This window comes from Xenopus laevis, chromosome 7L (genome assembly GCF_017654675.1).
Source record: "Xenopus laevis strain J_2021 chromosome 7L, Xenopus_laevis_v10.1, whole genome shotgun sequence".
Lineage (NCBI taxonomy): Eukaryota > Metazoa > Chordata > Amphibia > Anura > Pipidae > Xenopus > Xenopus laevis.
Genome location: NC_054383.1, coordinates 44,036,600 through 44,052,683, shown reverse-complemented (window position 1 = coordinate 44,052,683; position 16,084 = coordinate 44,036,600).

Genomic DNA, 16,084 nt, shown 5'->3' with positions numbered 1-16,084 from the left:
AACTATTCCTCATTCACGGGGTTACCTGGTCCCCGACTTCTTCTTCCAAAGCACATGGGCCTTTCTGGGCCTAGCTGTGCCCAGGCTCCCCTGAGCACACCCAGCTGGATCACCATCCACAGGCCAAAGAGGAAGTGGCCACTCCCTACACACACTATATAGCAGTGTAGCAGGGGAGTGTCATTCTCTCCTGGCAGATCACTCTAAGAAAAAGGTGGGGGCCTTAAAGCTGCAGGGCAGATTACCCAGTAGGGGTCCCTACATACACCCGGGGGAAAAACCCATTTCGTCCCGACAATGGTTTAAACATCCCCAACATATATCAACTTACAGTACCATCACATCCACTTCTGGTATCCTCTCCTAAGGCATACCTGGTAACAATGGTCACTGTAAAGGAAACACAGCATGCACAATACTGTATCAAACATTTTCAATTGCATAATAAACATTGCAGTTGGTCAACTTTATTACACATCAGCAAAAATACTTCTCCCCCTCCCAAGGGTCCACACAGGCCAGTCCTTGGGTGCAGAAACACTACTCAGCGAGTAGGTGAAGGCAGAAGAAATGGTGGTGGGGATCAATAGTCCTGAATAAGAACCCACTTAGTCCAGCAGTCCTTCCAGCCACAAAAAACAAGCAAGCAGCACTCTAGGCATCTCGCTCTGCAGGAGTCCATAGAAGAGCTGTAGCAAACATCAGAAGAATCCATCCTCCAGGTTCTCCTCTTCCAGATCCATGATCCGGGATCACACATGAGCAGGAAATGGCTCCATCCGGGACATCCATCTTCCTCCCATCCAACTGACATCCGCAGGCCTTCGTGAAATTCGGGGCGAACCTCCAAGCCCGAACCCACGGCCAAATACTTCGAAGGAAATCCATACGATTCGAAGAATTCGTGCGTTCCGTTTATCCACTTCGAAAAATTCGTACGATCCATTCGTACACTCCGACAAATTCGTACATCCATTCGTACGATTCGAACAAAACAATGCACAGCCTGGTTTTAGGGAATCGAGCCCCACGTTGGGCAGCCAAATGTAACACCTATTTGGGCTGCATAGCACACAAATAGTTAAACTGTCCAGCTAGCAGTAGAAGCATGGGTTACACGCGACTTCACACAACAGGGTCAGGGCCTTCGCCATGTGGAAGTGTTCCCTCTATGGTGTAGTGCAACTACATCCCCCAGGCTACTGTGCATACAACAAAAGATGGGCGCCAGGAGGTTCTTGCAGTAAAACAGAAAACGGTTTATTCAACTATGCACGAGGCAAGTGACCACAGGTTTAGTACTCACACAGGAGCTGAGGCAATAGCACATTTCTCACACAGAGCTGCAGGCATTAGGCATTTCTCACAGAGGAAAGGTCTCCATTAGGCATTTGCAGTATTCACACACATTCCCTCCTGGAAGTTGTCAGGAAAGCAGCTTTTACCCTACAGTCCCTCTTCACTGAGGTCCCTGACTGGAGGCAACACATAAAGCCTCTGGGAAGCTACTCCCTTACTGCAAATCCTTGTTGGAGCTTCAGCTGCTCTTTCTCTCTCACCTCTCTGCCTTTCTCTCCTAGAGAGACTATGACAAGTCTGCCCTAGTGCAACTATTCCTCATTCACGGGGTTACCTGGTCCCCGACTTCTTCTTCCAAAGCACATGGGCCTTTCTGGGCCTAGCTGTGCCCAGGCTCCCCTGAGCACACCCAGCTGGATCACCATCCACAGGCCAAAGAGGAAGTGGCCACTCCCTACACACACTATATAGCAGTGTAGCAGGGGAGTGTCATTCTCTCCTGGCAGATCACTCTAAGAAAAAGGTGGGGGCCTTAAAGCTGCAGGGCAGATTACCCAGTAGGGGTCCCTACAACTGAATACCTGCAAGGGGCCTGGTGATCTTAGTAGAGATATTTTCTGCTGGATTTGAATATTTTCTGGTCTGTGGGTGAATTTTAAAGCTGGGGGAGAATAGAAAAAGAAAGGAGAGGGGATGAGAGACAGAAGGAGAGAGGAGAATGGAAAGAGGGTTTAGTTTTTCTAGCGGGTCCAACAGATTCTATGCTAAACAGAACTTCACATTCTCTTTCTATATCACACCAAGAGGGGTTTTTCCAGTACCAGTACCAATGTTTCATGCTTCGTGTATATAGGGGCTTAGCGTTAGTATATTTAGTTTCAGAATACTAATTTCATACTTTCATATTCATGGGAAATTTTTGTTTTCTTTTGTATACGTATCACCTCTAGGAAGTGGCAACACTTTGCATACTGAGGGAAATCATTTTTTTTGTAAAGGAATGTACATGGTGTGTAATTGATGCACCAGTCTCCAAGCTCATTTATCTGTGCATCCCTCCAATTGAATTTCACAGATGCTTCTCAACTCCCCAGCTCAATTCACAGATAAGAACCTGTTTTTTTCTGTGTGGTAAACAGTCTGCAGCTGTTCACTCTATACAAAAGCAAAGAAAACAAGAGGGTGTAATGGATGGTACTGCTGGAATAATTTGAACACTGCAGTTTTACAGAGAAGTGTGTGGTATGTAATTTGTTGAAAAGAAAAGCAGTTCTGTCAGAGTTAGGAACAAATTGCTTGCTATGGCAATGAATTGCGGCAAGTGAATCTGATCAAACCTGTGCTTGCAATGCTAGGCTCTTAGGTTTGTAAACTACAACTTCCATTACCCTTCGTTAGTCAAGCTTGCTGCCAAACTGCATACTCCCTACATATATCATAGCAGGGTTGTTGCAGGTTTGCATATTAAAACTAAGAGCAGGGTTGAACTGTGGACTGGAGATCTGGGGCACCAGGATAAATCTCTTTAGTTCCCCAGAGAGCACTAGGATAGGATCTGTTGGGCAGCAGGAGCATTTCCATATGTTGTGTATGCCAGCATGGCTGAAGCTACCCTGTACTGGGGGGAAAAGTGTGGTAGGTAGGCATGGTTTTACAGCAAGGTTGGGGGGCCTCAGCAGGGGTGAATGGAATGGGCAGTGGGGGGAGGCATGGGTGGCAGAGGTTGGGGTCCTTGCAGTGAGGTTTTCGGTAGGTCCAGCAACCCTAGTCTGAGACTGTAAGGGGCCGATTCATTAACTTCGAGTGAAGGATTCGAAGGTAAAAAGCTTCGAATTTCGAAGTTTTTTTGGGCTACTTCGACCATCGAATGGGCTACTTCGACCTTCGACTACGACTATCGAAGGATTCGAAGTAAAAATCGTTCGACTATTCGACCATTCGATAGTCGAAGTACTGTCTCTTTAAAAAAAAATTCGACCCCCTAGTTCGGCAGCTAAAAGCTACGAAGTCAATGTTAGCCTATGGGGAAGGTCCCCATAGGCTTGCCTAACTTTTTTTGATCGAAGGATATTCCTTCGATCGTTGGATTTAAATCCTTCGAATCGTTCGATTAGAAGGATTTAATCGTTCGATCGAAGGAATAATCCTTTGATCGTACGATCGTACTAGCTGCGCTAAATCCTTCGACTTCGATATTCGAAGTTGAAGGATTTTAGTTCCTAGTCGAATATCGAGGGTTAATTAACCCTCGATATTCGACTCTTGATGAATCGGCCCCTTAATGTCACATATACTGTAGCATTTTTACAGCCGTGTAATTAAGCCAATAATGCACTTAAATTGAATATATTGCATTCTAATAGTCAAATGGCAAACACTTTCAGTTTAGATGGGCATAAATAAACCAAAAAGCATAGGATAGTGTAATCTTTTGGCTGTACTCTTTTTGACTCATTGGAGATGGAATAGGGTTGAGACCATGTACTGGTCAACATGCTGTATTGGCAGCTTAAGCTTTCAAACCTGCCTGATTGACGAACAGACTGATATACATGGTCTGGACCATCTACAAAAAAACATCTAAAATTGTACTCTATTTCATACTGTTTTTACTGGTACATGTATTCTGTACACTTGCCCTAGGCCTATGGAAATAAATCACTGCAGGAGAGTTTATTATCTAAATCTATTTTGTTTTGAGTTTCATCCCTTCACACCTCCCATGAATTACTTTTTAATAGAACTTTTTTCATTTTGTTGTTCTGTCTCTTTATTTTATGAAAAAAGAAATTATGAATTGAATAAAACAATTATCCTTGCCAGTTTCTTTTTTGGTTCACCTTTAAGTTCATTTTTAGTATGTCCAATTACAAGCAACTTCTCAGCTGGTCTTCATTATTTATTTTTCTATAGTTTTTTAATTATTTGCATTCTTTTTCTAACTCTTTCCAACTTTCAAATGGGGGTCATTGGTCCCATCTAATAAACAAATGCTCTGTAAAGCTACACATTTATTGTTACTGCTACTTTTGATTACGTATATTTCTTTTCAGGCCCTCTCGTATTCAAATCCAGTCTCTCATTCAAATGAATGCATTGTTGCTAAGGTAATTTGGACCTTAGCAACCGGATTGCTGAAATTGCAAACTGGAGAGCTGCTGAATAAAAAGCTAAATAACTAAAAAAAACACAAATTATAAAAAATTAAAACCACTTGAAAATTGTCTCAGAATATCACTCCCTATATCATACTTAATTCAAAAGTGAATGACCCCTTTAAAAATTGAGAATCTGTGTAGTGCAATACTTTGTTTTAACCACAAATACGTACATACTCTGCAGCATATACATAGATTATACATCATTTACAACGCTCCTTTCCCCTGTAGCATTTACAATGTATGTATTAATTTGCCAGGAGCCAATCTACCTTCATGTATGTTTTTGGAGAGTTACAGGGGAATGTAATAAAAGTCGGTAACAGAAAAAAATATTTGCAATGCGAAACGTTATGCCTTTGTGCAAACAAATTTGCCTTTGCGTGAATTTAATATAGCTTTATATAGCGAATTTTACAGTTTGCACCAGTGCCCAGTGAATGTAATAAAACTTCTTACTGAAAAAGTTACGTTTGCTCCAAAAGATTACAACACCTTCAAGCTCTTCTTAAAAGTGGGCAATGCACAATTAAAACTCGCAATGCACAATTAAAATTTGCAATGTTATAACAGTTTAGGGGGGAGTATTACATTGCAAAATGCAATATTTATTATTATTTGTGCATATTGTTTTGCTCTTTGAGACTTTTATTACATTCTCCCACTAGAGTAGAAGAAATCCATACAGGCATAGGAAATATATACAGAATTTTTGGCTATTGTGTCCTAGCAATGATAACTACACCACTGTGTTGCCTCTAGGGCCGTTATCGCATCTATACTTGCACAGTCCATTTGGTCAGGCATGCTTTGTTGAATATCTTTGCATATTTTCAAATTTTAAATTTTAGCTCAATTTTATAGATTAAAGGGGTGGTTCCTGTTAGTATGTTATAGAATGGCCTATTCCTAGCAACTTTTGAATTGGTCATCAATATTTTTTATATTGTTTTTTGTTTTTTTTAATTATTTGCCTTCCCCTTTTGCCTCCTACCAGCTTGCTATTGGGGGTCACTGACCCACAAAGCCAAAAAGTGATTGCTCTGTGAGGTAATTTCTATTACTTATCTTCCAGCCTCTCATTCAAACCACTGCCTGATTGATTGTAACATATAGCTGCTGAAATACCAAACGAGAGAACTGTAGAACCAAACTCTAAATAACTGAAAAACAAAACTGTTTCTCAGCAATGATATAAAACCGCTTATTATATTAATACATACTATAGTTAAATTCCAAGTAAAAAACAATAGATACATGTATATATTGTTATGGTCATATCATTTTGAAATACCTTACCAACATAGTTCAGTACCAAGGACGGTTATATGGTTATAAGGTGATATATAGAGAATAATGTACCACCTTTTGTAAAATCTAAATATATTAGAAGTCACAGTGACATTCCATGACTGTAAAAAAGAAAACAATGCACACATGGTCATGTCCCATTCTCCATTATGTCAAAACCCTGCCATTGACCTAACAAACCCTGTTCACTCCCCTTCAAGCTCCCACCCATTTGCAACTAGAACTAGTCCAGTTTAGGGTAATAGCAGAAAAAAATAATTATGCTTCCCTGCAGGCAACAAAACTGCAGAATATACATTTATATTGCTGCATGTGTAAATTGGCATGTGTAAAACAACCTTTCTGTCATGATTTTTCACGGGCTACAAAACGTCATGGGGAGATATGTCAGCTGTGATAAATCAGTGCTACCGCAGACAACAAATCTCCCGAAAGATGCTTTACCACTGGCAATAAATAAATTGCCTGTGGAAAAACATATGCATTGCTTCATTTTCCAAAATCACCCGAAGTTGCCTTGCAATGAAACTTTAGCCGACCTTAAAAAAAGCAAAGCGATGCATATGTTTTCCCACCAGCAATTTACATTATTGCTGGTGGGGAAGCATTTTCAAGAGATTTGTCGCCAACAGTACTGCAGATATATGACGGGCAATAAATCTCCCTGTGAGTGATACTGACGCCAAATATTAAGGTTTAGGAACTTCAAAATATACTTACAAAAGCAGATATATAAATAAAAATAAAAAAAACGATCAAATGATCTATAGGTAACTTTCAATGTACATTAAAGGGATACTGTCATGGGAAAACATGTTTTTTTCAAAACACATCCGTTAAAAGTGCTGCTCCAGCAGAATTCTGCAATTCTGAAAAATCCATTTTTCAAAACAGCAAACAGATTTTTTTATATTCAATTTTGAAATCTGACATGGAGCTGGACATATTGTCAGTTTCCCCAGTCATGTGATTTGTGCTCTGATAAACTTCAATCACCCCCCCCTCCCTTTCCTCCCCAGCAGCCTAACAACAGAACAATGGGAAGGTAACCAGATAGCAGCTCCCTAACACAAGATATACCCTCATACCGTGAGGACGTGTTTTAAGTGTGCTGCAGGACTGTGTGTTCTCCCAGGCCCTTGCGGGTCCTGGGGGAGTTAGTCCCGGTCCCTATCCCTCTGTGACCCCCTCCTTTATACCCCCCAGTATAATTAATTTCTCCATTTTTGTTATTTTTGGGGGTTCCCCCCCTCCTCACCCCTGCCTAAATGGGGTTAAGGAAGAAGGGAGATGCAACCCCTGCGGGTGGACGAACCCGCCTTGGAAGCAACCGCAGAGCAATGGAGGAAAAGTCCCCAGTACCTGCTGAACGTACACGAAGTACGAAAAAGAACAAACCAACTAGGCGGCAACTACCTGAATATGACTCCTCTTCGATGGAAGAAGCCGAGGAGAGCAATGGAAGACATCCGGGTCCGGGAGGAAGTGCAGGAGCGAGTGCAGGGAGCTGCGGCGTGACTGCAGGGCCTTCCGATTTGGTGCAGAGTGAGATCCCGGCAGTGAGAGGAGGAGAGCTACCGCAAGAGTTGAGTTCAGCAGAGGCAATGGAGGAAGCAGCAGGAACGATTGCTCAGGAAGTTGCCGAGCAGGTCCTGGAAGCAAATGCTGCACAGAATGGAAACCTGGCTGCAGGGACTGATAGATCGCTCTTGGTGAGTGTTAACTTGCCTGATACTGAAGTGGCTGCATTTGTGACTGTGGGGGAAGGAGGCACAGAGACTGTGTCAGTTTTGGAAAAGGGAGATGTCAGTTTGGGGAAAAATATTCATTTAAAGGAAAAAAAAACGAATTTGTCTGAGCCAGCATTAGGAAAAGACACTGAAAAGAATGTTGGCTTGGTAATTGAATATGATAAAATCATCGGAGCACTTAATGAGTTAAAATGCCTGGAGACCAAACAGTCTGTTTTAACCAAAGGCATAGATGTGCTGATCAGAGACTTAAGGCTGTTAAAGGGAGATCAAAGGACTGAGGCCATTAGACAACTGGCTTATTTAAACAAAGACTTTGAATCGGTGGACTTACAAATTAAATCAATTTTGAATGTGATTGAACCGTGGAAAGAGTTGTATTATAATAAAAAAAGATTTGAGGAAATGAAAAGTGGGGGAGGGATTGCAGAAACGGAAAGGCTGCTTAAAATCTCACAATTACTAAATGAAAATGTTTCTTGTGATGTACCTGAGGTTGTATCAGTGCAAGAAAGTGTTAACATCCCCTCTGTTAAAAAAATTGGTAGTAACTCCACACCAGAAGCGAAAGGGTTAAATACTCCTTTTAATCAGACAGATGAGTCTTTAAATTCTGAACAGCCAGTAGAGGGCACTTCCCTTTCTGGAGCAATAGAAAATGACCTAGAACCAGGTGCAAACAATAAAGAAGGAGGCAGTGTGTGGGGGAAAAAGAAACTGTTTGAGAATTCACAGGGGGAGGGGCAGGAGGAGGATGAATATGGCAAAAGACAGAATGCTGTAAAGATAAAATGGGTAGGTGAAAGGGAAAACTTTCCAGGTAGGAGATTTGTAGCAAAGATTTTGGTCAAACAAGTTTTGGGATTCGTAGTAGATGATATCTATGCTATGCTCAGTTTTACTGATATTGAATTTGACTTGAGCTTTAAATTGGCACAAGGATTAGAAGAATTTTGGAGACGTTACAACCTGACAAAACATGCTAAAGAATGGAAGGATTTTAAAGTCATACCCATTTCTAAACCTGAACTTAAAAATATTACAGTCATAATGAAAAATGAAACTGTACATCCTGAGGATATTTTGGTATGGCTTAAAAGACAGTGTACAGTGATGTCACCACTTGTAAAAATCTTTGATGAAGAAGGCTTTTGGATAGGGGGCTATAAAGTTCAAGTCAAATTAAATACAGAAGGCTATTCACAAAAACATTTACCCACGTCCTTTTTCATTGGTAGAGATAGGGGTGTTTGCTTTTATGTGGGACAGGCCAAACTTTGTTTTAAATGTGGGGCAAGAAATCATCTCGCAGGGAATTGTAGCATTAAGAAATGTGCCTTCTGCGGAGAGATTGGTCATACCAGTAAAGAGTGTGAAAAAGATATTAAATGCAACCTGTGTTTGAAAATAGGCCATGCCTTTAAAAATTGTCCAGAAGCTTGGAGAAATATTAAGAAAGCTTGCCCTAATATAGAAGAGCAATTGAGAGAGAATATGACTGATGTGACCAAGGTGACTGATGTGACCAATGTGACTAATCTTCCTGAAATACAAACGCAAGGAAAAAATGAGGTAGATAATAGCATTAGGACAAAAGAAAAGATACCCCTTGTTAAAGAGGGAGAAGTAGATGAATGGAAATCTGTGGGAAAGAGAACTAGGAAAAGGAAGACAGAAAAGAAAAATGTGACTGGTGAAATGACTGTGGTAAGCCAAAATAGATATGAGGTCTTGGGAAAAAAATCATGGGGGGAAGTAGTTGAGGAATCAGAAGAGTTGGAACGAATAGAGGGGGAGGAGGAGGAAAGAGAAAAAAGAAAAAACCAGGTTCAAGACACCAGTCGAAAAAAAAGTAAAAACGAGCCTGATGATGTGTCCCTAGACCTAGAGTGGGAGTCTTTAGAAGAGGAGGAAATGGAGGTAAATCTACACCCTAGGATACAAGTTAAAAGGACAGGGGATGAGAGTGAGGCCTCAAGGAAAAAAAACAAAAAAAATGAATCTGTCAGTTGATTTTTTGACCATTAATGTATGTAGTATAAAAACCAGCAAGACCAGATTTTTGGCTTATGATTTTTTAAAACAAACAGAAGCTGACATTATATTTCTCCAAGAGACAAGACTCTCATCTTTGGGGGAAGTTAAGGAGGCAAAAAGGGAATGGAGAGAGGGTTTATCTTTCTGGTCATTAGCAACCAAACCTGCAGAAGGAGTTGGTATTTTGTTTAAAGGAAATAAGAAGGTGATTGTCAAGAAAGTGGTAGATATTTCACTAGGAAGATGTTTAATGTTGGACATTATGATAGAAGAGAAACTAATGAGGCTCATTAATATTTACGGAGCTCATACAATTTCAGAAAGAAGGTCTTTGTTGACTGATATCAAACCTTTTCTCTTCACATCAATTCCAGTAATTTTCTCAGGAGATTTTAACCAAGTATTGGATGAAAAGGATAGGACAGGCAAAATAAATAAATACGAAAGTTTATTTTTCAAAAATTTGATTAAAGATGCTGGACTAATAGATTTAGCAACTTACGATGGTAGAAACAGCTGTCATACATATAGATGCGGCACAAGGAGTAGCAGGATAGACTTCATCTTCATAAAAAATGGAGAAATCTTCTCCAAGTTTAGAGAAATTATAATGGAATTTTCAGACCATCTGGGATTAGCCTTTCATTATGGTGGAACAGGAGGTATGGGAGTAGGTAAAGGCCTTTGGAGATTAGGCAAAGAATTACTAGAGGAGGAGGAGGTCAAAATTGCCTTTAAGAAATTTTTTAAGTTGCAGGTTTCAAAAATTGAATTTTTCGATTCTGTTGCGGAATGGTGGGATTCGGCTAAGGATTCTTTCCGGACCTTTTTCGCTTCTACCTCTTTTAAGAAAGGGAGGGCTAAAGAAAAAGAGAGTTGGTCTTTAAGAAGGAAACTTGAGATGTGTGTTTCGGCAGGGGAGGAAGGGGAAAAAGTAAACCGGCTGAAGTATTTGTTGAGACAGCATCAGTACAACCGGCTTAAGTCCCTGGTTCTGGAGAGGGACTACGGAACCTCGGTTTCCCCGGACCCTTGTCAGAATTGTAAGGAGACTGTAAAGAGAAAGCAGGTTGAGAGCCTTTATGACTCCCAGGGTAATTTAGAAGTATCTAGGGAGGGAATCCTGGGGGTTGTAGAGACTTACTATGCTGACCTTTTCAAAGAAACAGCTTTGGATAAGGAGAAGATCCAAGTTTTTCTAAAAGCAACCCCAGTATCAGACACTGCAAATTTGGACATTTCCCTGTTGATATCAGAGATAACAGAGGAGGAAGTAAGGCAGGCAATTGACAAACAACAGAAAAAGAAAGCTCCTGGACCAGATGGGTTAACAGCAGAATTCTATGTCACCTTTAAAGAAGATCTGGTTCCAGTGTTAGCCCAAGTCTTTAATGCCTGCCTAAAAGAAAAACATCTCTCACCATCTATGCAGCACTCCTCTTTAGTTCTGATATCGAAGGGGAAGGATTCGAGGCGCATTGAGAATTGGAGGCCAATTGCCCTTCTCAATTGTGATAGAAAGATTCTGGCAAGGATTCTTACACAGAGGTTGGGTGCGGTGGCAGGTTTTCTTCTCTCTGCATCTCAATTCTCTTCAGTAGAAGGGCGAAATATCTTTGGAGCTGTTTTGTCACTAAGGGAAGCACTGGAGAGATGTAAAGGTAGGCAATGGGGTAAATACTTTCTATCTTTAGACCAAGCAAAAGCCTTTGATAAGGTTAACCACAAGTACCTATGGGCTGTTTTGCTTAGATATGGCATTCCGGAAGAATTTGTAGAATGGATTAGGACTTTGTATAAAGGGGCAAAGAGCTTCCCGCTGATTAATGGTTGGAAAGGTGAGAACTTTTTGGTGAGAGCTGGTGTGAGACAGGGATGTCCCTTGAGTCCGCTCCTGTATGTTTTCTCTTTGGATCCTTTTCTGGGGAGACTGCAGAATTGCGGGCTTGAGGGAGTTCCATTTCCGCTGGGTCAATCCTTTAAGTCCCTTGCCTATGCGGATGATGTCACTCTAGTAATATCAAAGCCTGAGGAGGAGGACAAGGCTTTGGAGTGTATCAGAAGCTACTCTGAGGCATCAGGGTCTCAGATTAACCAAGAAAAGTCGGAAGCTTTTTGGACTTTAGAAGGGGAACCTTGGTTTAAACTCAAGAAATTCCCAGTGGCCCCAGAAGTAGTTAAGATCCTAGGGGTGAAATTCGGGAAGGGAGACCTGGCGAAGGTAAATTGGGAAGATAAACTGAATGCTGGTCAGGCAAAAGTTCAGCGATGGAAAGCATGGAAGCTGACCTATAGGGAAAGAGTTGACATTATTAAGACTTTTCTGATTCCGCTTTTTCTTTTCATTTCGTATGTCTTTTTATTGCCAGAATCTCTCTATGCCCGGATCCAGAGCCTGTTCTTCCAAATGCTTTGGGGGAATAGGCTCAACCCAGTAAAAAGGGGGATCACCTTCCTGCGGAAGAAAAGGGGAGGGTTGGACATGCCTTGTCCAGTGGGTTTCTTCTGCACCATTTTTCTGAAGTTTAACTTTGGAGGGGTGGTGCAGGGGAAAGAGTCTTTGTGGGAAGTCAGTGTAAGAGACTGGGCATTGCCTTTTATTAGAGATTGGCTACTCGGCGGTAGAGTGAAAGAGGTAAGGATAAGAGGAGGCCTTGTTCCCACCTATCTGCGGCAGTCAGTAAAAATCTTAAAAAAATGGGATATTTGTTCAGAAGATTTAAGATCCTTAGATAGGAAATCTCTATATTGGAAAACAATAGACCTTTACTTTTCCTCTGAAATCAGCATCAGAGATTGTCCCAAGGAAATGTTAGAGGAAAGTATAAAGTATCTGATAGATAGAAGAATGCCAAAAAAGTTTTGGGACACATCATGGCTTTCCCTACAAGGCAAGATGTTTGTAAGAGGAAACATGAAACACCTTAATGTTACAGACAGAGAATGTCCTTGGGGGTGCAAAGTAGAAGAAACCCAACAACATTTTTTAGTAGATTGTCCAGTCTCTTGTTCTCTAAGGGAAAATGTTGCAAAGCATCTAAAACTGAATCTAGTAAAAAATCTAGACTACTCAGAATTGTCTTATGGAATAGTAAAGAAACAGAGAGTTGGAAGGAGAAATAAAGCCACTTTGTACATTATTATTGCAGTACTGCGTTATCATTTGTGGCAAATGAGATGCAGACTGACTATTGGGCAGATACAAGTATCAGTGAAAACAGTTACAGAAGCAATTTGCAGAGACATTGTTTTCATAAAAACTAAAGAATCAGAATTTTCAGATGCTCAAAAGAAAATGTGGGAAAATCTATAAATTACTCTGTCTTTATATTTTGTTTTGATTAATCATGTAATTGATTGAAACGTATTCTTTTTGTACCTTTGTTTGAAAATTTCTGATTCATGTTTATTGTATTATGAATATTTTAAATAAAATACCCTAACACAAGAGAACAGCTGCCTGGCAATAACAGCCTGCCAGAAAGTAGTTCCATCCTAAAGTGCAGGCATAAGTCACATGACTAGGGCAGCTAGAAAACTGACAATATGTCTAGTCCCATGTCAGATTACAAAATTCAATTGCTCTTTTGAGAATTGGATTTCAGTGCAGAAGTCTGCTGGAGTAGTACTATTAACTGATGTGTTTTGAAAAAAACATGTTTTCCGATGACAGGATCCCCTTTAATATTCTGTAGTCTCGTTTTTAGTGTCAGTATCATGTTAAAAAGGAAAATTTTGAAAGTAGATAATGCAGTTGCTAAAAACCCACTTCTGCTTCTCTGTAATAGACAATTCTGACGTTATCTATCCTGTTAACACTCCTGTATTTTTCAGCTTTGTTTTTTCTTGCACATAAACCCTCATACAAAGCACACATCTTGCCAATATACCCCCTGTAGTCTTCATCTGTGGGTCATTATTTTCTCTACCTATGATTCTTCGTGTGCCTATTGCCTTCGTCTAGTGTGTTAAATGCTTTTTCCACCCCTATTCTCCAATGGTTACCCATATTTTTCATATCTGTATGTATAAAATAAGTAGATCCCCGCTTGTGGATGCAATTTTTCCTTTTATTGCTGGCATGTTTCCCACTCCAATTATTAATTTATCTTCATTTTATATTGGGAGGTCTTCTGTTATCTGCTTGCTATCCATTGATGACTCCTTTATCAACTTTTATATAGCCTTTAATTTGTGAATTTAATGCATGTTAATGCCCTTCTCTTGCCAAGCTTGTTGTTATTTAATACAAGTATGAGATTCAGAAATTCATTATCCATAAAACTTCAAATTATGGCAAGGCTTCTTCCAGAGGCACAAAATCAAATAACTCTCATTTTTAAAAGTGATTTTCTTTTTCTCTATTATATAAGAGTACTTTGTACTTGATCCCAACAAAGATATAATTAATCCTTATTGGCTGTCACTGACTTGAGTGGGCGGGGCCCCCATGGTTGTCATCTCAGGGCCCCTATCGCAGCCCCCTACCTTTCCCCTTCTCTTTTTGGTGGAGGGGAGATGCAGCACCTACAGTTCCTGGCTAGTAGTGATGTGGGGGCCTGCCTGAAATCACCACAAGACTGCCTTTCCTTCCGCTCTCCCCACACGCGACCTTACTGTGCCAGCTTCCACTTCTTATAGACTTGTGCCTGTGTGCCCCTTCTGTTGACATCAGAGCGGGCAGCTCAGGTCTAAGAATGAGGCACTAGGGTTGGGTGCGGGTGTTGAAGGGGTAGATATGGTATAAGCATGCATTTTGCTCAGCCTGCTGCTTCAGATACCCAAAATATAATCTCTATACATTTATAATAAATTCACTGAAATCTTTTCATAAACCAGTGACTGGATCACACAAGGAGCCTGTTCATAGCTGTATGCAACAGCCTTTATCTATGGTCATTTTTCCACCTTACCTTACCGTTCCAGAGAAAGCATGATTATATCAGAGACCAAGAGGCTTTATTTCTTCTCAACAATAGTTGAATCAGTGCACTATGCCTATGCCTATGGGGGGGGGGGGCAGGAGAGTTGAGACTAAGTTACATGAAGCTTATCAAGTTGCTGGAGCTTAATGCAAGCCAGCAGTGGTTCTTGTCTCTGTGGCTGAAGCAGTGTCCCTCTGGATTGACAGTTAAGATAAAGCCATTATGCAGGATTCTGATATGACTGACATCAGTGCTGGCCTAGCAGAGTTGAAGATGGTGGTGTCCTTTATGTCCAAGGCTGCAGTTGACCTCACTCAGCTTCTAGATCTATGGCTGTATCTGTTTTGGCAAGGAGAGCCCTCTAGTCTCTTTAATCTCCCATATGTGGTGGAAGTCTGTTTGTTCCAAAGTTGGAGGAGGTAATTGCTATAGCTACAGGGGGTAAAGTTCTTTCCTTCTGCAACAGAAGAAGAAGGCTCAGCCTTTAAAATGTTTTTTTGGGGCTCAAGAAGAACAAGAGCCTCCTCTGGCTGTTATGGATGTGCAGGTTCCTCTCAAAACATTTTACTTCTGGAGTGTGGAGAACCTCCATGCTTGTTCCTCCATTGTCATCATGCGTTTCACTAGAAAGCATCATCAGGGCACATAACATCACTTCCATAACATTTTATTAATGAATAGGATACTCACATGAAATAAATGCAAATTTGTTTTGGCAGAAATGACTGAATGTGATTTTATAGTTACTAATTAACTGACAAGAGGCTGCCAAAATAAGCGCTAATGCCTGTGTATACACTGGCACCTATATGCAATCTTACCCCTTTCATTAGTGATACTTCTAAAGTTGCTTTAAGCTGTCAGTCTTGGAGTTTTCTTTAAGAAAACAACACTTAGGCCTTGCAGAGCCATGCAAAGTACTAATTTACTAAATCAATTGAACTTGGCCCAGTACCCAGCCAACACATCGTCTAGCTGCTTGCATGCCCACACTTTTCCCCAAGCCCAATCCCCAGCAGTCACTCAATTCCTCAATCCCTTCCTGCCAGTAGCTTGCCCCATAACTGTCCCTACCAGTGCGTTTGTAAGTATGCAATCTTGCTCGGAACTGCATGCCTCACCACAAATGTAACTGATCCCTAGTAATGTACCCATTCTGCCTGCCCCTAGTTCCAGCCCAATTGCCCTATGTCCATAATAAGTATACACAGAATCCACAATACTCTTAGTATGTTATAAAATGGCTAATTCTAAGCAACTTTTCAATTGGTCTTAATTTTTTCTTTCTTTTTTATAGCTTTTGAATTAATTGCCTTCTTCTTCTTACTCTTTCCAGCTATCAAATGGGGGTCACTGACCCCATCTAAAAAAGCAAATGCTCTGTAAGCCTACAACTGTATGTTTATTGATACTTTTTATTGCTCATTTTTCTATTCAGGCCCTCTCCTATTCATATTACAGTCTTTTATTTAAATCAGTGCATGGTTACTAGGGTAATTTGGACCACTGCTGAAATTGCAAACTGAAAAGCTGTTGAATAAAAAGAAGCAGAATATCGCAAAAAACACAAATAATAAAAAATTAAAACCAATTACAAATTGTA